The sequence below is a fragment of the Meriones unguiculatus genome, chromosome 10 (assembly GCF_030254825.1).
Source record: "Meriones unguiculatus strain TT.TT164.6M chromosome 10, Bangor_MerUng_6.1, whole genome shotgun sequence".
NCBI lineage: Eukaryota > Metazoa > Chordata > Mammalia > Rodentia > Muridae > Meriones > Meriones unguiculatus.
In genome coordinates this window covers 90,593,142-90,619,368 of record NC_083358.1, presented here as the reverse complement: position 1 = coordinate 90,619,368, position 26,227 = coordinate 90,593,142, and the positions used below count along the sequence as shown (strand labels likewise).

Here is a 26,227-nt window from a genome sequence, read left to right as displayed (position 1 = left end):
TCATGTAGAGGTCCTAATTTATTTTCACAGTTCTGTAAAATTTAGATCTCATGTCTGTAAAACCACCCACAAGCAACACCAATTGTATTTCACAGGCTGGTCTGCACAAATAATTTAAATCAGACCCTAGACCCTTTTTCTCTGAGAAAAAAATTGAAAATTTTGTTTAAAGGAAAAGAAATTAAGTTAGACTATCAAGAACTTAAACAAAATCATAATGCCCTTCCACATCAAGAACCACTGACCATGGGCAGGCAAACTGTATCAAGTTCCTCTATCTCTCTGAATAAGATGGATTCATTGTTGCTATATGATTTAAGTAAAGACTATGCTCCATTTGGAAAATCACTGATCCCAAGAAGCTGTCATAGTGACCACTTTGTATGGTTTCTACTCTGGTCCAGATAATACTGGGACAGCTAAAGAGCTACTCTATAGACACCACTCTACCCCTGGTGAATATTACACATTATGACATCAAATACATTGTCAATTTCAGTCATACTGACCATCATTCTATGCAGAAAAACGTCAGAGAAAGGCATACGATTTAAAGATCCAAGGAGCGCTAGTTTCATGGACTGCTATAGCAGTTAAAAGCTAGAAGGCGTAACAACACCTATTTAAATGATGAGGTGTTAACTGAAAATTGGCCTCCTCCTACCTAATACAAATATCCATATGATCAGGACAGATCTCCACAGAGTACCAGCAACCAGCATGGCATAGTGAAAAACATGGAAACCATGGATGATAAGGCATGAATGAAAATGTTTTTAACTGAAAAGCCAATTATTTAAAAAATATTTACTGTGTATCAGGCATTTACTGGGGGCTCAGATTCTCCAGTCACATTAACCTAAATGCACAGAGCTGAAACACTGATGTTCACCCAGCTTCAGTCAGCATAGAAGAATCTAACTCTGTGCCTTGTGCCTTCAAAATAAATGTTTATTTTATTATTCAATTGATTCTGTCAAAAGAGAATTTAAAGAAGTCTTGAAAACTGCCTATATTTATTCTACCGCTCAAAAGGATCCCCAAGTCAATCATCACCAGAGTCATTCAAGAGCTAACAATCTGTTTTTCTATATTCAAAGGTTCTTCTGGAAGCGGTATAAACACAGAATATGTAATGAGTAAATATTCTGAGATGGACTCTATGACTCTATCATAATTTCTTTAAACACAGAGAAACAGAATTGAGCAGAATATTAAGATTAAATCACTTGAGTTTTTGACCTTGGCTATTCTGACGGTTTTAAGGGTTATTTTGATTTGCATCTTTCTGATGGCTAAGGATATTGAGCATCTCTTTAAGTGTTTCTCTCCCATTCTATATTCATCTACAGAGAATTCTCTGTTTAGCTCTGTAACCCATTTTTAATTGACTTGCTTGATTTATTGCTTTTTAACTTCTTTAGTTCTTTATACATTCTGGATATCATCCCTCTGTCAGATATAGGGTTGGCGAAGATCCTTTCCCAATCTGTAGCCTGTCATTTTGTTCCGACAACAGTGTCTTTTGCTTTACAGAAGCTTTTCAGTTTCATGAGGTACCATTTTATTGATTGTTGCTCTTAGAGCCTGTGCTGTTGGTGTTCTGTTCAGGAAGTTATCTCCTGTGCCAATGAGTTCTAGGTTCTTCCCCAATTTTTCTCCTAACCAATTCAGTGTATCTGGTTTTACGTTGAGGTCTTTGATCCACTTGGACTTTAGTTTTGTTACAGAGTGATAAATATGGATCTATTTGCATTTTTCTGCACATAGACGTCCAGTTGGACCAGCATCATTTGTTGTAGATGCTGTACTTTTTTCATTGAATGGTTTTGTCAAAAATCAAGTATTCATAGGTGTGTGGGTTTATTTCTGGGTCTTTTATTCAGTTCCATTGATTCTCCTTTCTGCTTCTATGCCAATACCATGCAGTTTTTATTACTATTGCTCTGTAATACAGCTTTAGATCAGGGATGGAGATACCTCCAGATGATCTCCTGTTGTACAGGATCATTTTGGAAATCCTGGGTTTTTTGTTTCTCTATATGAAGTTGAGAATTTTTCTTTCAAGTTATGTAAATAATTGAGTTGGTATTTTGATGGGAATTGCATTGAATCTGTAGATTGCTTTTGGCAGGATGGCCATTTTCACTATGTTAATCCTACTGATCCATGAGCATGAGAGATCTTTCCATATTCTGATATCTTCTACAATTTCTTTCTTCAGAGAATTAGTTTTGTTTCTTTTTTTTAAACAGGTCTTCCACTTTCTTGGTATTTTATGTTAATAACATAAAGGTACTTTATGTTATTAGTGGCTATTATGAAGGGTGTTGTTTCCCTGATTTCTTTCTCGGCCCTTTTGTCTTTGGTATATAGGAGGGCTTCTGATTTTTTTGAGTTGATTTTGTATCCACCCACTTTGCTGAAGGTGTTTATCAGTTAAAGGAGTTCTCTGGTTGAATTTTTATCATAGCTAATGTATGTTATCATATCATCCATGAATAGTGAAACTTTGACCTCTCTTAATGGCTAAGATCAAAAAATCAAGTGATAACACATGCTGGAGAGGTTATGGAGAAAGGGGAACCCTCCTCTATTGCTGGTGGGAATGTAAACTTGTACAACCACTTTGGAAATCAACCTCGCACTTTCTCAGACAATTAGGAATAGCACTTCGTCAAGATCCAGCTATACCACTCCTAGGTATATATCCAAAAGATGCTCAAGTACACAACAAGGGCATGTGAGCACCATGTTTGTAGCAGCCTTATTCGTAATAACCTGGAAACAACCCAGATGTCCATGAACAGAGAAATGGATACAGAGATTGTGGTACTTTTACACAATGGAATACTACTCAGCAATTAAAAATAAAGAAATCATGAATTTTGCAGGCAAATGGTGGGATCTAGAAAAGATCATCCTGAATGAGGTATCCCGGAAGCAGAAAAGACACACACAGTATATACTCACTTATAAGGGGGTACTAGACCTATAAGATAGGATAAACATACTAAAATCTGTACACCTAAAGAAGATAAACAAGAAAGAGAACCCTGGGTAAGATTATCAGTTTCATGAAAGACCCCTGTGCTCAGATTTTTTGGTTCTGTTGCTCTCCTTGTGGAGTTCCTGTCCTCTCCAGATCTTACTGTTTCCCACTTCTTTCATAAGATTCCCTGCACTCTGCCCAAAGGTTGCCCATAAGTCTGAGTATCTGCATTGATAGTCTGCAGAGCAGAACATTTCAGAAGCCCTATGAGTCAGGCTCCTGACTTGTTCCCTCTTTTCTCCTTCTTACTATGCATGGAGATAACCTAAGACCCCTGCACAGATGTAGCCCATGGCAGTTTGTATCCAAGTGGGTTCCATTGTAATAGAAACAGAGACGGTCTCTGACATGAACTGATTGGCCTGCTCTTTAATTACTTCCCCAAAAGGGGGAAGCGGCATTACCAGGCCACAGAAGAAGACATTGCAGCCACTCCTGATGAGACCTAATTGACTAGGATCAGAAGAAAGGAAAAGAAGACCTCCCCTATCAGTGGACTTGGGGAGGGGAATGCATGCAGAGGGTGGAGGAAGGAAGGGATTGGGACAGGAGTAGGGAGGGAATCATAGGGGGGATACAAAGTGAATAAAGTGTAATTAATAAAGAATAAAAAAAAAGAAAAAAAAGATGATCAACCCTCAGTTAGAAAGACAAATGGGATGGACATTGGATGTAGGAGAAAACGAGTAGCAGGACAGGAGCCTAACACTGAGGGCCTCTGAAAGTCTCTACCTAGCAGTGTACCTAAGCAGATACTGAGACTCATAATCAAACCTTCAGCAGAGCACAGGGAATCATATGAAAGAAGGGGTGGTAATGGTGAATATGACCTGGAGAGGACAGGAGCTCCACAAGGACCAAATATATATGGGCACAGGGGTCTTTTGTGAGACTATATCTCCAACCAAGGACCATGTATGGATATAACCTAGAACCTGCACTCGGATGTAGAACATGGTAGCTCAATATCCAAGTGTGTACCCTAGTAAGGGGAATAGGGACTATTTCTGACATGAACTCAATGGCTAGCTCTTTGACACCCCCCCCCACCCTTAAGGAAGGAGCAGCCCTGGTAGGCCATAGAGGATGACTTTGCAGCCAGGCCTGAAGAAACCTGATAAGCTAGGGCCAGGTGAAATTGGAGGAGGTCCTCCCCTATCAGTGGACTTGAAAAGGGGTAAGCAGAAGTTGAGGGAGGGAGGGTTGGATTGGGAGGGAATGAGGGAGTGGGATACAGCTAGGATACAAGTTAATAAACTTAAGTAATATTAAAAAATAAAAATTAAAAATAAGCACAACAATAATAATAAACACTAAAGTAGAGCTTAAGAATAATATACCAGTCGCTTTTTAAATATTTTTTAATTTATTCACTTGCTATCGCAATTGTAGCTCTTTCCCTCATCTCCTCCCAGTCCCACCCTCCCTCCTTCTTCTACCCTTATGTCTCTCCCCTTGTCCACTGAAAGAGGGAATCCTCCTCCCCTATTACCTGGCCCTAGCCTATCAAGTCTCAATCAGGACTGCCTGGATCTTTTTCCTCTGTGGGCTGGCAAGGCCATCCTACCAGGGGGAAGTGATCAAAGAAGAAGCAAAGAGTTCATGTCAGAGACAGCCCCAGCTCCTCTTACCAGGGACCCCGCATGGAGACTGAGCTTCGTATGGGCTGCAACTTGCAGGGACTTTAGGTGCTCTCCATGCATGGTCCTTGGTTGATGTATCCGTCTCTGCAGATACCAGTCTCTTTTACTGAAGTTTGTTATCTAATTCTCACAAAACAGCCTTCAAGATAGATTCTCCTACATTATATGCAAGGAAACAGAGGCACAAAGACGTAGGGGAAATTTCCCCAAAGTAAAGCAGCTAAATAGTGGCACTGCTAAGGCATCAAGTGCTATTGTTTGAGTTTGGAATGATCCCCAAGAGGTTACTTCACCATACACCCCTACCCAGGGTATTCTACCTTTTCTCAGGCCTGAACGAAACAGCCCAACTGAACATGAACTGTGGAATAATGATACATAAAACCCACCTTTGTTTTTCTTAACTTGGTTGTTTCAAATATTTTGTTGTAGTAATGGGTAGCTGACTAACATTTCAAAAAAAAAAATGATGCTAGCTCCAGGAAATCTATCACTTATATATCATACCATTCATCATTAAAGACTACAAACAGATAAATATATTTTATCTTTTAAAGACATGTCTGTGGAAGACATGCATCAAAGAATTAATGTATCAGTTCAGTTCAGTGAGCTATTAAAATGAAATAGTATCCACCTGACTCACGGAGTTCCATCTGAAAGCAAGTTGCACACATATTTGGGCAAAGTCACAATGCCTACTGTAAAGTAGCAGCACTTGGAAACACTGGGGCCCTCTGGTTTTGTTCCAACTGTTCTAATGACCACGTAGATGACCTTGTTGTGGCCAAATGTGTCCTGACTGCAGGTGACATTTCAGCAGCTTTCTCAAGGAGGAATTGTTGCTTTCACTCTGTTCCTATAAATTGTGCAAAATGGCCCATTACCTCTGGTGCCTATTTCAAAGGCAAATTGAGAAAAGAAAAACCACTCCTGTGCATGGTAAACTGTCATTGAGCAGACAAACTGACTCATCAGCTACACAGAATTAGAGTGAACAGTGTATCAAACCCTCCTGGACTGCCAGCAATTGCTACTTTATCTACCTTCCTTGTTTTCCTTCTTCACCAAATGCAAATGGATACTTTGCTGCTGAACCTTAACCATAAAGCATTTTTTTTATTTTGCTGAGAAATGCCTGCACACTTCATTTTTTTAGCGCCACACTTCATTTTTTTTGTTGTTGTTGTTCATAGAACCTTCACTTTGTGTCAAAAGAAGTCACACACACACAAAGAGAGAGAGAGAGAAAGAGAGAGAATTGTTTTAAGGAAACACTGAGGTTCACTAAATCAGACTTTGTGCCTTTTAAGATGATTTAACATCAGTCATTTCATTCTGGCTACAAGATACATTTGAAATCAAGTGTATCTTGTATAAAAAGAAAAATCTGCTGAGAATACAGAAGAGATATCAGATTTATTCATGCACAAGAATCCCATTTTAGCAGTGTTTATGATATGGCTCATTGACCAATCCTTCAAAACACAGCTATGAACAGAAACAACAACGAAGCTCGCCACACATCACATAATTAGTCCATAAAACAGATGTTCATTGCTTCACACGCTGAACAATTTTAAATACCCTATTCTTTTATTTAATTCCAGCATACTCAATAGATGTAGTTTTATCACAGTGAAATAAAATGTTGTGTAAAATGTTAGCAAATTTTCTTGGAACACTGTATCACAGAGGCCCCAACAAGCTCTGAAAGATTGTGTGTGCATGCAATGAAGCAAACAAGTTTGCCGGAGTTCTCCAAGAGTATGTTCAAATGTACCTATCCCTCAAGTCATAATCAGAGGAAGGAAATTAATGCATATTCACAATGATGACTTGAGGGTTTTGAATATTTAATATAGACCAGTCATTATATTTTACTTCATACAATTGTCATGTGGAATGCAAGAATTATTTATCAGAATTAACAACCAAAGGAACTCCCTAACAATACATGATGCATATAATAGTAGAATCGTGTCTCCTGCCTCAGATGGTCATTGTCCTGTTACACCAGAGATTCCCCGATGACTCGTGACAAAGCTTTACTTCCCTGCTAGGAAATGACCACATTGGATTCGTTACTTTTTATAATGAGAACTCAGTTTGACCTGAAACTGAGTTTTTTTTTTTTTTTTTTTGTTCTTCCTTGCCATTTGAAATGAAAATATTCTCTTTGAGAAAAATTGATGGTGATTAAAGATAGAATTAGCTTTGTGTATTTTTAGATGTTTTTTCAGTATATTTTGCTGAACTGCCTCAATTTTAAATATATAAAATATTACTCAGATTTCCTTAACCCAGAAAGATAATATGTTGGCTTACTAATGGAATAAAAGGTTCATTGTCATAGACTTAGACTGGGCTACATCAGGGATCTGACGGATTTTCACAGGATGTATTCTTTCCCCAGCGTTTAGCTCTGTTTTGTGTTTTAAAATGCTCTAATATCAGATTTGAAAAGGTGACCTTGAAGATTCAGGCTCATACTCTATTTCTAATCTTAATTAGAATATTTTTTTTCTTCCTGGTACTTCCAAAAACTTTAACTGGACCATTTTAGTTCACATAATTAACCCAGAGTTAATCTTTATACCCAGAAAATGCGATGATCTTATCCCCACCTCCTTAAGCCCAAATGCATATAAAGGGCATAGAGTAAAAACGAGAAAAATCAGGGTTCTGTTATTATATAGTGTATAATTTTGACTTGAAGAAAAACTACTGACAGTCATTAATACTATATCGGCAGTAAGATATAATCTTCTCAATTTTCTAGTGCTATAAATCTATCACATTAAATCCCGAAAGTTTGAAACCACCATATTTAGATTGACGGCCCACTACTCAGCAGACTAGAGGGGATCTCAATAGCAACCTCTGAGTCTTTGGACGTCTTAGTGGTTGATATGCAACAAACCAAACGTGTTGCTTTTCTTCCCTAGCTATTCAGGGGCCTCAAAGTCAAACTTGTTTTTAACGATAGCATTACATGTCAGTAAAACTTATTACTGTATTTTAAAATATATAGATGAATCAAGTACTAAAAAAAAAATCTATTGCCTACAAGGTGTATTCTTGCTTCCTTTTATCAAAATGAAGAGACTTAGGGAGCATGGCACACCCAAGTGACCATCAGCAGTGCTTTAGACACCAGCCTGTGCCCTAATCAGAGGCCTGGTACCACTTGAATCTACACATTTTCTCTATCTGGCGAGTAATCAAAGTGTGTCAGGGTCAACATGCACTTTAAAAATATAGAAAGAGCTGCCCGTAGAAGAGTGGCTGCTGTGCCACATGTGGGTCTGTAGGTCATGCAAAGCAGAGAGGCTGTGTCTCTGCTCAGTGTTCTGACCCGTGCACATCTGAATGATTAACATTCCCTGAAAAAAAGTGAGCCTGAGAAGACCACCAGTCCAGCCCCACACAGGCCCAAGTGTCTCCCTGGGCAGAGAACAAGCCTAACAGAAAAGAACCCTGCCTGGAGACTAGAAGAACCGATGGCCCAGGCAGCAGAGAACCCAAGACAGCAGACCTCACATGGGTCCACTCACGGGCAGGTGAAGATCGAGCCTGAGATAACCCCTAGACTAGTGCCATGGGGCCTGGACAGGGAGCTGGCCTGGGATAACCACCAGACTGATGCTGCTGTGCAGGCGTTGGGTGGCAGACTATGCCGGAGATGACACCTGCTCAGCGCCATAATGCATGAACTGGGCATTGCACTCCTGCATCTACTTCTAAGATGACACCAGACATGCAGAGACCCCGGGAACCACTAAGAGGAACAAGTAAGTGGTGGAGACATGGAAGAGAATCAGAAGGATGTGGGCACAATGAAGAGAGGCAGAACTGTAGAATGAGGGTAGTGAAGAACAGCCTGAGGTGAGAAGCTAGTGGTGCCAGCTGGGACCATGGTGGGGTCCTGGCCTGTGCTGCCACTGCAGGCCATGTCTGGGCATGTGCTCCTGCATCCAAGAGCTCTGTTTTCACCAAAGCCCAGGTGGATATCCCTGCTCTGGGCTGCTGCCCGGGACATGCTGATGTCTGAGAGCTTTGCAGAACTGGCCCCACCACTCACCCAGACATTGTGAGTGGGCCCAGAGGGCTTGGTAGCAGGAGAGATGATCATGCCCCTAGCCATCTTCAGTACATTGTGAGAACTGTGGGAGAGCTGGTCCTGACCTTGTCTCTCATGGGGTCACTCTTCACAATATGCAGCAGGTGGAAGACCTGGCCCTTGGGCTATGAGGGGAGGAGAGATGGCCCTGCCTCTCACCTGCCCTGGGAGGTAGCACTCAGGGAGAGTGGGCCCTGGACCTTGCTTGGGCAGCACAGTAGAGAAGACCCTGGTGGCAGGGGTTGCCAGTTGGCCGGCCCCCAAGCTCACAAGAGCAAGAGAACTGGTGGACTGACTAGTTCAGATACCCCTCAGGTCCAGATCCAGAGATTTGAATTGGCCACCTCAACATCTACTCCATAAATGGACTGGAATTCATGATGGGGCAGTCCCATGGAGCCCATAGGACTACAATATCTCCATGACACAGGTCAGAAACTGGATATACGAGCGGAGTCCCAGTTAGGTTCCAATATTGAGAGAGCCAGAGGCCTCATACTAGACCAAAAAGTCATCCTAATGAACATTTGCAAGCAAAGAATCATGGACGAGACAGAATACTGTGGGACATACTGTGACACAGGGCAGTTTCGACAATGAAATTTTTATTTTTTTTCTGGGGGGGTTGTTTACAAGGGTGGAGAGCAGATACAAAGGGAGAGAGAGATGAGTGAGAGCAGGATGCGTGGTGGAAAATTCACAAAGAACCAATAAAAAGTTTTAAAAAGAAATAGAGAGAAAGTAGCCTTTAAAATTGTTATATTTGTAAACAAATCTTATCTAAAACAACTGATGTAATAATCTTAGGAAAGGAGCCTGAGACAGTAATTACATAATCCCACCACTTATAACTTCTTTGTCTTGCAGAAACTTCTTTATGTTCTTGCATATCTGCAGACAGCTCATTTTAAATGTTGCAGAAAACCACCAGTCAGAGAAAAACAGAAGCAAAATTGTGTCATCTGAACATGACACATCATGTGTTGTGACATCCGAACGTGTCATGTGTTACTCATGACATCATAGCAGCTGTGGCTGTGCACACAGGACCAACAGAGTCAACATTCTAGCATAGAGTCGAAAAGGTGTTCGTGAGTCTCCACCCTAACCAAGTGGCTGTGAACAATTGGTGGTTCCCGGGAGAGGCAGAGTCAGGTTTCTTCAAAGCTGTGGCTTCTGGAAGGTCAGTCATGGTCTACTGGATGGCCTCATACCCAGAAGTGTATTGAGAGCTCAAATTAGAACTGACAGGTTATTAAATAGATACAATATGTATATTATGTTATTTAGATAACATATTTAATATAACTAAATTTATGCTATATATTATACATGTTATATTATGCATAACATATTATATACTTAATATATAATATATATAATATTCATACATATATGATAACACAAAGCTGGATGGTATGGACATGGGCTAGAGCTAGGAGAAGTTAAGAGGAGAAATTGGTATTAAATGTGCATAAATATGTTGTATGAAGTTCACAAAGAGCAACTTTAAAAAGAAGACAGTTTTAGATCACCAACAAACATTTGAAATGTGAAAATTTATATAGGTCCAGAATCGGCTTAAAGGTTTTTATTCCCCAGCTAGAAAGCCAGATCCTAAAAAATGAAAAAGGAATTTTATTTTTAAATAACCTTACCACCTAAGCAGTGCCTTGTCCAGATGAAAATAATCAAATTTTTATGTTTGTATTATTTCTTTAATTATGTGTGTGCATGGGTGAGCGCATGTGAGTACAGTACACATTGATGTTCAAGAGCTGTTTCCCAGACTCCACTACACTGCATTCTGAAACAAAGTTTCTCATTCGCCAACTAGGTTAAGCTGGTTAGCCAGTGAGCCTTGGGGATCTACTTGCCATGTCCTCCTCTTTGGTACTGGGATTCCAGGCTCATGGCAACACATCGTTAGTGTGGATTATTAGGGATCAAATGTAGTCCTTCACGCTTGTGTAACAAACACTTCATTGACTTACTATCTCCCTGTCTCTATAACCCTTTTGAAAACACATCAAGTAACACCAAATATCTAGGGTACATGCATTATGCAGAACAATGGAAGTACTAAAAGTGTGTGGGGAAATACACGTGAAGGCTTTGGGATTTCATCTATAGAATGAAGACCGCTTGAGGATTTTGTACAAAATGTAATGTAAAATATTTACTAAATCTAAGAGCAGTTACAAGTGTAACTGGGTTATTGCAATCCCTCTGTAATTCCGTTTCTGTCATTGACACCCTCGTCCTGATAGGAGCCACTTTATTGTAGCCTTTCTATGAATTTCTACTTAATGCTGTGCAGATGTATTTTTATTTATGCTTACATTCAAAGTCCACAACCTTGAGTTCACCCTCAGTGTCTTCAAAGTGTTTTCTTGGCAAAAATCGCATTGTAGGAAAGTTGCCCCTACTTTTAAGTCTCTCATTCTGAAAAAGTCTGGTTCCAAAGTCAGCCACCTGCTTTCATCCCCAAAGCTCACTCCAAGTTAAAAATTGCTCAACTCCAGTCTACCTCCTAACATGAAAAGTTTCAGCTTGAAAGGACTTCCAGCCTGTGCCTGTCATCGAGAACCACAAAGCTCAAGTGAGCAGAGATCGCTGTGAGCTCAAATGAAAAGGATGGGTCTAAGCATGTTCACAGTGTGATCTTTGCGAAAATGAAAGGATATTGCAGAGGTGCCCCAGCTCAGGGAATTGGATAAATGACCAGGCAGTTCTATGCAGACCACAAAACAGATTAATCAGGCTTTTGGAACAATTTTATTCTAGTTTGTATTCTTTAGGGAGAGCTTCCTTAGTTGCAACTAAATGGGGATCCCTGAGGCCGGCCAAATATCCCATCTGAATTAACATAAATTTGCATACATTGGCATAGAAATGATATGCTGCTGGAAGATATTCTTCCACAATCTCAGGTAGCAGTACTTGGTTGCTTGGTTTGTTTTGCTCCATTTTCTGTGACTATGTCTGCAAGTACAACTGAGACTACCAGAAGCCATGGCCTGGGAGAGCAACATCTTCTGTCTGTCACTGATATGTATGTATATGTTCTGCTCCAAGATACCTTCTCCTTTGATATAGTCTTTTTCTTTTTTCCAGGAAATTCCAGGGTCTTTTATCTCACACGTGTAAGTACAAACAGTATTATTATCTGTATTGTTAACATTAGTATTTATTCTCTCTGAGGCCCAGAAATGGACTGAATACAAAATTATGGCTTAAAAATCGCTTAAGAAACCGAAGAACATTTTTTTAAACCTAGAATCACTAAAACAATCCTCTACAATAAAAGATCTTCTGGAAGTGTCTCCATCCCTGATCCCATTTAGTCTTTAACATGAAAAAAAAAATTGTTTCCTGATCTAAAAAAGCAGAAACTTTCATTTTATAGTCAATTTGTTACAGCAACAATGTTCTCCATGAAAGTAAATTGAGAGACCACCAGAATAAAAAAAAAAAAAAGTAAGGCATGTTGGAAGAAACCTGCATAGATATTTGTTCTCTTTTTAAATAATATTTATTCAAACCAAAAAACCACACTTATGGCAAATTGCTCTGATGGTCAAAAGCATTGTAAAATGCTATTGTCACACTCAAACTAGCTTTTCATACATGTGTGGGCACAATATAAATTGAAAGCCCAACTGTCATATTATCCTAAATCATTTTTTGGCACAATCTATTTGAAATAGGTCACAATTTGCTTTATGAGTCATTCTTATAAGCTTTATCAAGTGAAAAGTGATTGTTAGCCTCCAACTCCCCCGGTTCCTGTTTGAACGCCTTCATAATTAATAGGTAAAGGTAGTAGTTACATGAATTCTACAGTGGACCCTATTTTAATTATATCAAAAGGAGTGATGTTAAATCATGCAATGAATAAAAAGGGAATAAAAGAACGTTAGCCAGATGATCTAGACAAAATAATTATGGAATAAGTTCTGTCTGCCTTGCCTTTAAGTATGTCTATTCTACTTAATATAAAATAAGAGCAATATTAAGACTATAGCTTTAAGCAGGACATAGCAAGGGGGAAAAAAAGCAAAATCTTCCGTGAGCTCTGTGGAAAATGCCCTCATTCAGTCAGTTTAAACCTCAAAATGCCTGAAGCAGAAATGTTTACTACTCTGAACTTTTTTGCGAAAACTGTTCTTTTTGCTGTCCCTTTAATTCTAGTTCCTGCTGTTCACCAAGTGGAGACCTCTGTTCCTTTGGACTCATTAAATTATATCATTTTCCCATCTATTTTTCTCCTCAAACAATGATGTGCTTAGAATAAGTATGGAGCCACAGAGATCAGAATTTCATTTCGAGCATTCTGACTTTGAGAAAGTTTCTGGAATTTGCCAAGCAAGCTTGCTGCTGAGAAAGAGTGTCTGACATTGACACTGGGCAATTTATAAAGCAGAGGCCTCTGCATTTTATCATCCAAAGTCCAGGAAACTATGTTTGTAAAGATCTTTTCTTTTTTCTTATCTCTTTTTTTTAAGTCAATTTGTTTTTAAGTGGTTCTTTTTCTTCACATAATGTATTCTGATTATGAATTCTCTCAAATCCTCCAAGATCCTCCCTATTTACCCACTCACCCAAATCCACACCCTTTCTTTCTTTCCTTCCTTCTTTCCTTCTTTCTTTCTTTCTTTCTTTCTTTCTTTCTTCCTTTCTTTGTTTCTCTTATTAGACTACAAGCAGGCATCTAAAAAGTAGTAATAGTAGTAGCAGCAGCAGCAATAATATAAAATAAAAACAAACAAAGCAAGGAAAGTTCTTGATGCATTATACCATGGTAGAAGGCCTCCGAAAGGCAGATGTAGAGGGAGTTAGGAGGGGGAAAGAGATGAGAGTAAAACTTCATCTTTTCTTTGGGATCTCATTTTCACAGTAAGTAAATCACTCACAGTAAGTGTATCAACCCATTCGCTGTCTTTCATCATTGTAATGTGGATTAAGCTACCAACAAACAGAGCTGGTAGATTTTCTTCATAGTAGAGGATTGCCTGTCATCCACAAGGCCCTGGTTTTGGTCTCTGCCCATCCCTACTCTTTTTCTCACACAAAAAATTTTTTCCAATGGAAAAATTATAAGCATACGATTCTATGTTAGTCCACCAAATTCATATAAGAAGCAATCTAAGATATATTCTTCACATTGAATAGTTTCATATATTAACTGATTCAAGTACAGACTCAAAACCCAAAAGTTCTGAGTCTCATCTAAACCAGGTATGGATAAGGCACAAATTTACCTTTTGGCAAATTTCTCTTCAACGATGGGGCTGTGAAATTTACCAGCTATGTGTTCCAAAAGTACTATGTGATAAAAAGAATAAGATATTTTATTTCATAGAGCATAAACAGAAAAGAGAAAATGGAGATGGGGAAAGTGTTCCAAAGTAAGTTCAAAACTCAATGAGATCAACATTAAGGCTATGTCCCTCAAAATAACATTCTACTTTCTAGGAACTCTAGGATGAGAGTAAAGAGAGGAAGCCACATTCAACATTTTATCTGGAGGCTAACTCTGCAAAAACTTACTCCTACAATCATGGCATTAGTTGGAACAAGAGGGCAGGGTTCTCATGATGTAGTCACCCCTAAAAACTTTCTCCTCTCAAAAATATGGCATTTTAGATTAACTCTGTAATAAGCCTTGGACACACTGAAACCACAACTAAAGCTTCTGTACCTGTCAGATTAGAATGATAATCGTTGCAACTTTATTCTGTCCCTGTGAAAAGTCTACTGATGAAATGCATATCCCCGGTATATAGGGTACTCATACAAATGCCATTAGTCAGAGTACCTCCTGCGGAAGATCAATGAGGCTTTCCTTCTCCTCTCTTATATCCACTGGTTTTCCAAACCTAAGATATAATATCAATCATTCCTCCAAGAGAGTTTAACCACTGGAGCTTCTCAAGTGTTTAGCTCGTTGGTACCTGTCCACACAATACTGCCTTTCCTGTAATTTCCTTTACAGAAAAACTATTAGAAAACTATGGGACCCTTCCTTAAAAGGAGATAAGATTTCCAGATACTGGTCTTGAAATCGTACTAACAAGATCCTGAAGATTTAAAATGTTGTGAGGCGAGCAGTCCATGAAAGCCTAGTGGATCTCTGTTACTTCATCATTCTTGACAGTAACCTAAGTGGTGGTTAATTATTTTCTACTTTCCTGAACACATCAAGTGTAAATCCACAGAATATATTAGCCAAAGTCAATAATCAGAGAGGAATGGAACACTTAAAAGCATTAAATGGAGACAGGAAGGCCACTCTAGCTATACCCATTTAATCATATCTGTTCTTTTAAAGGTCAGCATTACAGTTCAATTAGTAGTTTTATTTGTTAGATGCATTTTTTACTTACAAAATTATTCACCCCAGCTTTTAAAAAGTGATCAATCTTCAATTTGTGTTTGTGCGTTTGGTTTATGATAGAAGAGTTCCTATCAGATCTTTCGGTCCTATTTCAAGCTTTTCACTGAAATTATCACTTTCTCCAACAACACATACTATGGATAGAATCTTTATATAATTAGATAAATGAGACAGGCGAGGATTATAGTTATAGAGGAGTGTAACCTGTAACTTGTGTGTTCCAATAAATAAATAAATAAATCTCAAGGATTTAATTTAAAATGAGATTAAAATAATATTGTTCAACAGCTTTCTTTCTACAGAAAAATAATTGTTAACAGTCTAGCCTGTCCTAAGATTTCACACATTATTATGACAGGAAGAGCCTGTCATAGCCTGCCTTGCAATAGCAGGAAAGATAAAACTTGAGTATTATATAAGGTACGTCTTTAAAAATGGTAATGGGGAAATATGTCTTAAGGAAGGCAAGCCAAATACAGTAAATAAACAAAGTAGGCTAAGGGGTGACTGATATCATTTATGCTCATGTTTACCTTCCACACAGCAAACACACAAAGTAAGAAGAGGAATGTGAGGCTAGGTGGGAAAGTCGTTTCCTCAAATTCCAGACACACCAGAACGAAGCTCTAAAATTCTGGTTTACATGAACAAATACATAAAACCAAGACTAAAACTAATGCTAGAGGCAGAGTTTTCTTCTTCAGTGTACATAAATGGTGGGATTATTCAAGAAATGCCTTACCATAGCCAATGGTTTCTTGACAATATACGTATTCAGGGTGTATGTGCGTGTGAAGAAAATGTGTGTGGGGGTTAACAACCAAGGATATAGAGTGCACATGCAACAGAGAAAAAGATGAGAGTGTTCAAAGATGAATATAATTCTTTAAAAACCCTCAATACACTGCATTTTGTGAATTCTCCTACATAAAGGAACCCATACTCAGATGCATTTTCAAGCTGTCCATGTGTGGGTGTACTCCTTGGAATTAATATTTACTCAGAAATATTTCCAGAGCAAATTACTTCATTTCAAACTGATCATTTCTAAGTAACTGGGTTTCCACTGGTCCAGTCGTCGGATAGGTTGCAGTGATTTCCGCCGGTTAATTGGCAAGATTAGCAAGTCCATGCTGAAAGAATCGGTGCTAATGAAACAAACTACCTGCCTAATGACACAATTTATACCTAATTAGGAGACTATACAGCTCCATCTAAGGACTGCAGTATGGAAACAGAGACTAGAACACCTTCAGAGGCCTCTTCTCTGGAACCCAGGTCTGCTCCAGGCTACACGGAGGTGTCATGAGTGCTTTGACCTTCCTGGGCTGTCAGGTAGAAAACAAATTACACAATCATTCAGGATATTGGCTAATTAATCATCACCTAATATTAACATAAATGTGTCATGATCTTTTCCCCTTTTAACTATACACATCACTTTTTAAATTGTATTTTCACTATTGACTTAGCATTCCTTACAACACCCCTGACCACCAACAGGCTTTCTGAAAGAAGGGACTTTATTTAACTTGACTTTGTGTGTACTCCAAAAATGTAGGCATTCATTAAAAGTTAATTGAAAGAGCAACTGGAAGAATAATTGAAACATGCTTGCACCTGAAAAGTGAAAAAAAGGAGAAATAAAAATCACATAGAAACTAGGATAGATGGGTCAGGGTTAAGTGGCTATACCAATTAAAGAGACATTTCTAAATTGAATTCCCTGGGAGACTCTAGGGGAGACTGATGGTCTTTAAACCAGCCAGTTCCAAGATTGAGTGCCACCTGGTGGTCGGACAAAGAATAATGTTGAAAAATGCTCTTACTTGTTCACACATGAATAGCTCATTTTCCACTTACGTAAGTGTTCTTAGGCCAAAGGAGGCCTTCTTCTGGCCAGATATTTAGAACAAACCTTTAGGATCTCTAACACGTTGAACATTGCCTGTGTTTCCATTCATCTAAGTTGAAGGAATTGTGTTCTTATATTCATGTGGTCTTATGAAAGCTAGGTAGAATTCGAGAGCTCTAGGCAATCTGCTAGGAAACTGGAAATATTCCCTCACGACTTTACTAGTCATCATATCTCCACTCTATGCCAGGCACTGTTTTGTAGTCACACAACTATGAGAGAAACAAACAGAACAAAGAACAAGCTAAAACATTTCTCCATTAACAGATAGAAAATATTTGTGGTAAGAGATGCAGCCAGGGACTTATTTATCACCTTTTAGCATCTCACTTTCAGATAGAATTTTTTTTTTAATTTTACTCACCTATAAGGATAAATCCTGTTGTTTTTATCTGAACTACATGAATTATTTTGCTAATGTTTAAGAAGCACTGTGGTATAAACTATTAAACAAAACCATATAATATGCCAGGAAACCATATGTGTGTGTGTGTGTGTGTGTGTGTGTGTGTGTGTGTGTGTGTGTTGAGGAAGACAAGAGTGTTCCAGGTAGAACAATTGAACATGGACAGATTTATGTAGTATGGAAACATGATCATTAGCTGAACTGTCATAAAGTCAGTTTTTCTTGAAGACATAAAGGTAAAAGGTAAAATCAAAACATGAGATAAAGTAAAGCAGATCATATAGACACTGGAGCTCTAGGTGAGCTGGACACTTAGAGTCCAGAAATAACTAGAACTCATAAACTCTTAAAGGCATAACATGGCTGTATTTATAAGATGATAAGGATCAATCAAGCTGTTAGAAAATTCACTGAAGGTATTGAAGATTAGATTCATCATGGTCATTTGGGTATCCTGTGTTCTATTTCTCTCGAGTACCGTGATGGAAAGAGAACGGCAGAAGAAAACTCAACCCGGAAACATGTGCATCCAGAAGAAATTGGTAGTTTTGTGAAATGAGGAGAGTGAAGCAGGGAAGATGAAAATCTGAAGAAGAGTCACACTGGGACCGGAGAGAGGAAAGGGGTACATGAAAGGGTGATTCACCTGGCTGAAGGAACACAGAGAAAGAAAAGCCTCCAGAACTCACACGGGGTTTAAAGGAACACAACAGTACTTCATACGATTCCTCCTGGATCTTTCCCCTTTTAGTGTCTAATATATGATATTCATATGGAGTAGGAGAAGTGATCTCATCTACTAATTCCCTTATTGTATTTGAAAGTTTGGAAAAGGAAAGTGAATCGTTATGAAGAATATATTCTAGCATATTTTTATTTTTTCTGCAGAAAAGTATGTTTTAATTCGACTTGATTTATTTTAGCATCTTAAGGCCTTTTCCACTCCTTGAATGAGCACTCCCAAGATCTAAAGGTAAGTGAAACACACATACACACACAGATGCACATACCTTTTAATCAACTAAACTAGTTTAAATACTAAAACTTAGCAAAGCTAAGGAGTAACTTTGCTGCTCAGCATTAGGAATGTTAATGTTCTTTTTCCATAAATGATGGTTATAACCATTCCTATTTCATGGGTTTGGAGTTAGAATTAAGTGAAATAATATGCATGAATTCCAGTACTGAAAATATAAATAAATTAACCACTATCTATTGAGAAGAAAACAGTCATGAGTTCAGAACAGTCATTCATCCATATTTTACTCTAAAATATTCACCTTCTTCTCTTTTTCATCACAACAAACTAATTTATCTTGCCTAATAACATATTACAAATTCACAGAAATTTATATATTTCAAGGTATTTTCAAGTATATTGATTCATTTGAGAATTACCATATCAGTAAAAGATGATCATAGCAGGTGTTATCACTGAATTTGTAGATAAGCAAACCGAGTTTCAATAAAATTTCTCCAATTATTATTCATGGCTTCAGCAAAGAGAAGGCAGTGGTACAAATCAGGTCTTCCAATCCTTAGACCAAGAGCAAAAATAGAATCCTACACAGAATCTAAGAGAAGCAATTGCCTTGTGTGTGAAGAAAATAATTTGCTCATGCAAATGAGCTTCGTCTTTTCTGTATTTTAATACTGTGCTCTGCTTTTCAAAAGCAGAGTCTGCAGTGGAATTTCTGAACTGTATTATGCTAATTTTTAAAAAAGCACCTGGGATTCTGTTTCTGAGTTTATAATCTCATGGAAATCTAAACCTTGTCTGGGAGCTGATGACTAGCGCTTATCTGAGAATGAAATGGCATCAACACTGAATTGTAGATCATAAGAATTACATTCATTTGGCATATATTTAATGAGCACCTATTCTGCAAGAAGCGTATTTATTGATAATTATATTTAATATCAAATATCTAAAGGTAAATTAGTTACAGGCATTACCTCAAAAAGTTACTATTCAAAAGAGTAAAGGCACATATAGACAAATTATTACAATGGGATTCCTACCATCACTTCACTCTTTATATATGTGAACTCTTTTAAAAGCCTGTCTCTCTTTTGGGCCAGAGACCTTCATTAGTGATCATGTTGTCTTAGAAGAGTTGTGAGTTAGGATGAGTAGGAGGCAGACAGATTCCAAGAATATTGTTCCAAGCAAAGGAAATGAAGTGTGAAAGGTTGTGAGGTGTGAAGTCCTGTGTTCTATAGAAAGAAGTGTTCACAGCCAGGAAGGAAATAAGATAAGCCTACTTAGTAGGCAGGAAAAAAAGAAAAATTCAGTGCTTTTGTACATTCAGTCAATATGAAATAGGCAGATTTTGACAAACATAAACAGAAATGTCATGTGTGCCACTTTCAAATGACAATGGCATTGGATACACAGGTTTTCAGAGTCCAAATTAAGTATTTTAAAATCTTTCTTGTGTAAATGGTAGTCAGTGTGGTTTCCTAAGGAGAACAATTTTACTACAGACTCCTTCAAAATAATTTTTCCTTTTCATTGCTAATAATGTTGCTAGTACTTGAAATATCTTATATTGTACAGGAAACAGCAATTGTGGAGTGCTAGAATGAAAAAATTCATATTCTTTCCATGTGCTGGAATTAGAAGGGAAAATGACATGTTTCATTTCTCCTGTGATGGTTTAAGGGAGAGTCTGACATTTTAAAGAGCCAGGCATCATCTGTGAATGAAAACGCAATACCGAAAAAGGCTCTGTATACATTTTTCATCCTAAATTTGAAGGAAAGAAAGGAAGGACAGGAAGGTCTTCGAACAGAATTTCTAATTCTTAAGGGCTTCTACAATTCTGCCAAGTGTCACCTCCCTTTGAAATAATGCCGTCAAAAGTGTGTCTTACAACAAATTAACATCATTCTTGCAGTTTCACTCAGAGGCATTCAGCTTGAATAGCTTTTTTGTAATTGTTCACAGAGACAATTTTCCTGATTATTTTATGATGGTTTTAAAATTATGCCAGAAGGATAGAAATAAAATGGAATTTACAATGCTTGTTCTCATACCTTAAAACAAAGACATTAAACTGCCGCTGTAAGAATAACCCAACATGAAGGAAAACTACCAGATTTTATAACTGGTCTAAACTTGTCAGGCTGGAAACTACGCCTGTTTTTCTAAGCTAATGCAGGAATTGCAATTCAATAAAACCTTCCATATCCATACGAACACAACCCCAAAGTACATTTAATCTTGTTCTCTACAACATTAAATCAAAACAATAATCTTAAATGAATCGACAGAAATGCTGGGACATGCACTTTATGTTTGAACTTTTCTAAGCTATAGTCTCACAGGACAAAGAAACCAACCTGAAGTGCTGCCTTGATAGCATTTGAAGATAAACGAAGTAACATAGTATCTTGTTATTTTATCAAGGTTTCTTACAGCGAAGAAGGTTTCTTACAGCCAGACAGAATTCAGTGGTTAACATTAGCAAATAGGTCCTTTTGTAAGTTACGCATTGCTCATTACCTTAGCATAGGTGTCACTTCCTTGAAATAGAAAAAAAAGAGAAAGTGACGGTGGATTATAAGAACAAGCCTAAGAGCCAACTATATTCTACCATCTCCATGTATCCATATTGAAACTTGATCTCCAGTGTAACGCTGTTGAGAGACTATGGGGCCTTTGTGAGCTGATTAGAGTGGGATTAACGCTGCTCTTTTGGTGTGGGATTAATTCTCACAGAAGGGAGTTCCCTCTTTCAGGATACAAGGTTAGTCCCAGGACAGTACTGTGCTATCACGCAATGCCAATCGTTTTGCATTGTCTGGGTGTATCCATAAGATTACAGCTACCTAAACTTGATCTCCAGCCTCCACAATCCTGAGCTAAATGCTGTATTCTTACACTTGTGTTACAGAAACAGAAAGGACACGAAGACACACACTCTGAGTATCAACCTTGATAACAATCTGTCTGAAATTACTATATTTCATTATAAATTAGATTAGATTGGGTTTCAGAGTACTTCTGACATAGGGAAAGTTACTCTTCATAGAAAAACTGACAGTAGCAGCTGAAGCTCCTATGGCACATATTTGATATAAAAAAGTTAGAAATACTGGTAATTGCTCTCAATTATTAGTATTAACATAAAAATTAAACACGTGGAAATCATCCTTTCAAAGCCCCAATTGCAGTAATAGCAGTTCTAGTAACTGTAATAATTTCTAATTCTAAAATTCAGCATGGATTCAGCACTATTCAAAACACTTGTTCCATATGTATAATAGGAAATAGGAAATTATCATATTTATTTCTATTATCTACAAAACAGTATACAAAACATTCAAGTCACTTCCCCTATATTATGTTTAATTGCTGAGTTACTCACTAGAATAAAGAATTCTTAGTATAAATACAAAATATATGACACACTTTAATCAAACACTTAACAGAATAGAAGGCTTTAAAACTATCAAAATAAAACATTTAAAACAACAGCAACAACACACACACATGTATATAGGTGTGTATTTAAGTATTAAAGATAAGCTAAGCGAAACTCCAGAGGAAGACTAAAGACTAAAATGGAAGGATGAACAGTGAACCTGCACAGCTATTTCTAATCTAAGATGATTTACTGATCTCAGTAAAATATTTTTTTTAATTTCCATGCTAGTTACAGAACAAGTAGAAAGATCTTGTTCCCAACATAGGACAGGTTATAGAAGATACCATTTACAAGCTAGGGTCAGTTGGAAGGTGAGGAAGACCTCCCTATCAGTGGACTTAAAGAGGGACATGGGAGGGAGGGTGGGATTGGGAGAGAATGAGGAAGGGGGCTACAGCTGAGATACAAAGTGACTAAAATGTAATTAGTGTAAAAAATGAAAATAAAAAGGTCCTATATGTAAGGTGTATGTCCCTAGGATCCTTAATAGGTGAGAAAATCCAATATTGCTATCAAAAGAGAAAGCAAGAAAAAGTTAAATTTATATGAAAGGTAGATGCAAAATGCAGCTCCCCTGAGAATTTATTTCAGTCATATCTACAGTAAGAACTCTCTGGAAGCACCAAAAGAAAAATATTGAAGGGCAGCTTTCTGAATAATTAATATTCCTCAAACTAAGTTGTGTGTGTAACTCTCTCTCCCTCCCTCTGTCTCTCTGTCTCTGTGTGTGTGCTAAGACCAAAAACAGCCCACTGACCAAACATATCTGCATAAATAGAAAACTTCCTTGGATGTAGATCCCAAGAATACAGAAATTAATAGGTAGTTTTACAATGTACAAATTCAACTGCTTCCTTCTTTGAGTAATCTGAAGGGCACATCTATCTATCTATCTATCTATTTATCTATCTATTTATCTATCTATCTAATTTTTTATCTACCTCTAATTTCTTGATTCATAAGACTGTGAGGTTAATATATTATATGGTTTGTGAATCTTCAAACAGTACTTTTGAACATGATTATAAACATACTCGAACAAAATATTTAATGAGAGGACAGGAACTCCACAAGGAGAGCAACAGAACCAGAAAATTTGAACACAGGGGTCTTCCCAGAAACTCATACTCCAACCTAGTACCAGGCAGGGAGATAACCTAGAACCCCTGCACAGATGTAGCCCATGGCAGTTTAGTGTCCAAGTGGGTTACATAGTAATGGGAAGAGGGACTGCCTCTGACATAATCTGATTGGCCTGCTCTTTGATCACCTCCCCCTGAGGGGGGAGCAGCCTTACCAGGCCACAGAGGATGACAATGCAGCCACCCCTGATGAGATCTGATAGACTAAGACCAGAAGGAAGGAGAGGAGGACCTCCCTTATCAGTGGACTTGGGCAGGGGCATGCGTGAAGAAGGGGGAGAGAGGGTAGGACCCGGAGGGAAGAAGGGTGGAGCTTATGGGGGAATACAAAATGAATAAAGTGTAATTAATAAAAAAAATTGAAAAAAGTAAAAAATATTTTATGAGTCTACAATCTTTCAAAATTAATTAAATATACAAATCATGAGATCCAGGATGTTCAACAAATCATAAGCAAGAAAAATGATAAACTTATTTAGAATCACTCTATAAAGTTGAAATATAGAAATAAGACTATCTTTAAAATGTGATGAAAAACTTCCCAGAGACTCATACTCCAACCAAGGACTATTCATAGAAATAACGCAGAACCCCTGTAGCCCAGGGCAGTTCAGAGTCCAATTGGGTTACATAGTAATGTGAAGAGGGGCTGCCTCTGACATGAGCTGATTGGCCTGCTCTTTAGTCACCTCCCCCTGGGGGGGAGCAACCTTACCAGGCCATAGTAGAGGACAATGCAGCCACTTTTGATGTGAACTGATGGACTAAGATCAGAAAGGAGAGGAGAACCTCCTCTATCAGTGGACTTGGGGAGTGGCATGCATGCAGAGGGAGGAGGGAGGGTGGCATTGGGAGGGGAGGAGGGAGGGACTTATGGGGGGGATGCAGAGTGAATGAAGTGTAATTGATGAAAAATTTAAAAAAAAAGGGAAAAAAATAATTTAAGAACCTTAAATGACTTTCAAAAGTGGAGGAAAACATGGAGTTAGTCAATTTACATGGAGCACGTCTCGCCCCTGGGGGCAATGGTCTCCTGAACCTACTCAGACCTCGGACACCATCACTGCTAGTTCTAGAACTGATGCAGGATGTTCCAACGAGGGGGTTAAAGCTTCCCATAATATTTCCTATAAGCCCACACCTGTTTGTTTATATCCCCCATTTTTATTCATTATTAGCCAGATAGAGCCAAGTAATTGTGGTAATGATACTTGCTTTTTTGCCCAGTGCTGGAATGCTAGTAAATTTAGGTATGCCCTGGTTACTTGCATGCCTCGCTGGGTGCCTGTGCCCATTGATGTCTCTCACACTATGACTCTCCTCAGACAGAAAAGGGATCTTGGAATTACAGCCGCCATTGTTACTACCATCTCATTGGCGGCTGTTGGAGCTACCACCAGGGCATTAGCCATGAGTCATACTGTCCAGACTGCTCAGACTCTGAATAATCTTTTAGCCAATGTAGCTCATGCCTTAGATGTACAAAAAGAAATTAATGCTCAACTAAAAGGAAGCTTGATGGTGTTCAATCAGAGGATTGACCTCGTGCAGGAGCAAATTGATACCCTATGGCAAATCTCTCAACCTGGCTGTCAATGAAAGTATGCTGGATTTTGTGTCACTAGCATACAACATGAGAATTTTTCCTGTGCTGCAAATCTGTCTAAACAATTGTCTAGCTATATTTTAGGTAATTGGACTGGAGAATTCGATACTACGATGGAGCAGCTGAGAGTGGCCATTATCACGGTAAATTCTACCAGAGTGGACGCAGGACTAGCCACAGGATTATCATCATGGATTGCTGCAGCCATGAATCATCTGAAGGAATGGGTGGGCATGGGAGCGTTAGCGTTAGCAGGCCTTCTAGGTGTTGGTCTCCTTGGTTTGCCTGTGGTATGTATGCAAGATTAGAGTCTCACAACAGCGTAATGCAGCCATGACCATTCAGGCCTTTACAGCCATTGAAGCAGGACAGTCTCCCCAAGCATGGTTGGCTACCATAAAAAGCTAAAATGTTATGCTCAGGATGCGAGGCTAAGCACTGCACTCAGGGTCAGCTGCTTTCGACCCAGAGAAGAGCATGTCTGATTGCATGCGGGTTGATGCCCCAGGTCCTGCCTCTGAGAAAAAGGTATCGGACGGGTCTGATGCTCTTTGGGTGGATGACACCTAAATGAACATTGGTACAAAGTCCCAATTTATTTCTAATATCAGAGATCAGACCTCTACTCTTGCCTGATGCGTCTAAAACAAAAAGGGGGAACTGTAGAGAGCTGCGTAATGCCGCGCCTTAAAGATGGAGCTGGTTTCCACCTTTCACCTTCCTGATGGTGAGTGCTCTCTGTCACAAACAACTCCATATTTGGCTAAGGCTGAGGATCTGCCTTGCTTCCATGTATGTGGACCTATCTGCATTGCCCACGTATCATACTGGGGTTGGCTACCCAGAGGCTATTTAAGCTGTGGGCTGGCTTTCCCCAGGGTCAGATGATTGTTCAAGGTTCCTGAATAAACTGCATTGAAAAAAAAATGTGATGAAACAGGAACAAAAAAATTCTACTTGAGAAATTGTGAATTTAATTACCCCAAATCCAAATGTTTTGACACAAGCATAAATCACAATGAATATCAGCCAGGGCACTAGGTACTATGTCTCCACAAGAGTCCATCTATCATACCACAGAAGGCCCTGACTATTCCAACATAGCTGAAACACAATTAAAAAACAAACAAATGAAAACTGAAAACCAACTATATGGAGAAGATAGAGTTGTCAAGAGGTCCTTGAGGAGAAAATGAATAAATCCCTAATGAAACCCAGAAAGATACAAACAGAGTTGGAGGAAGTGAATAAATGCCTCAAAGGAAAAAAAAAAAAGAAGAATAAAACACAAACATTTGGAGGAAATGAATCAATTTCTTAATGAAAGAAATAAAAGGTTAAAGAAAACATAAACTGAGGGAATTCTGAAATGAAAAATTTAGGAAAGCGTCCAAGAACTATGAGGCAAATTTTGCCAACAGAATACGAGATGGAAGAATTTCAGCCATTGAAGATAACAATAAAAGAAATGGATACGTCATCAAAGAAAATGTTAAATCTAAAAAAA

At 38.4% G+C, this 26,227-nt stretch overlaps 1 pseudogene; it reads left to right on the top strand.

The window, feature by feature from the left end:
- Nucleotides 1–7,963: 7,963 nt before the first annotated feature.
- Nucleotides 7,964–8,087, top strand: LOC132646199 (small nucleolar RNA SNORA17; annotated as a pseudogene).
- The last annotated feature ends 18,140 nt before the right edge of the window (nt 8,088–26,227 follow it).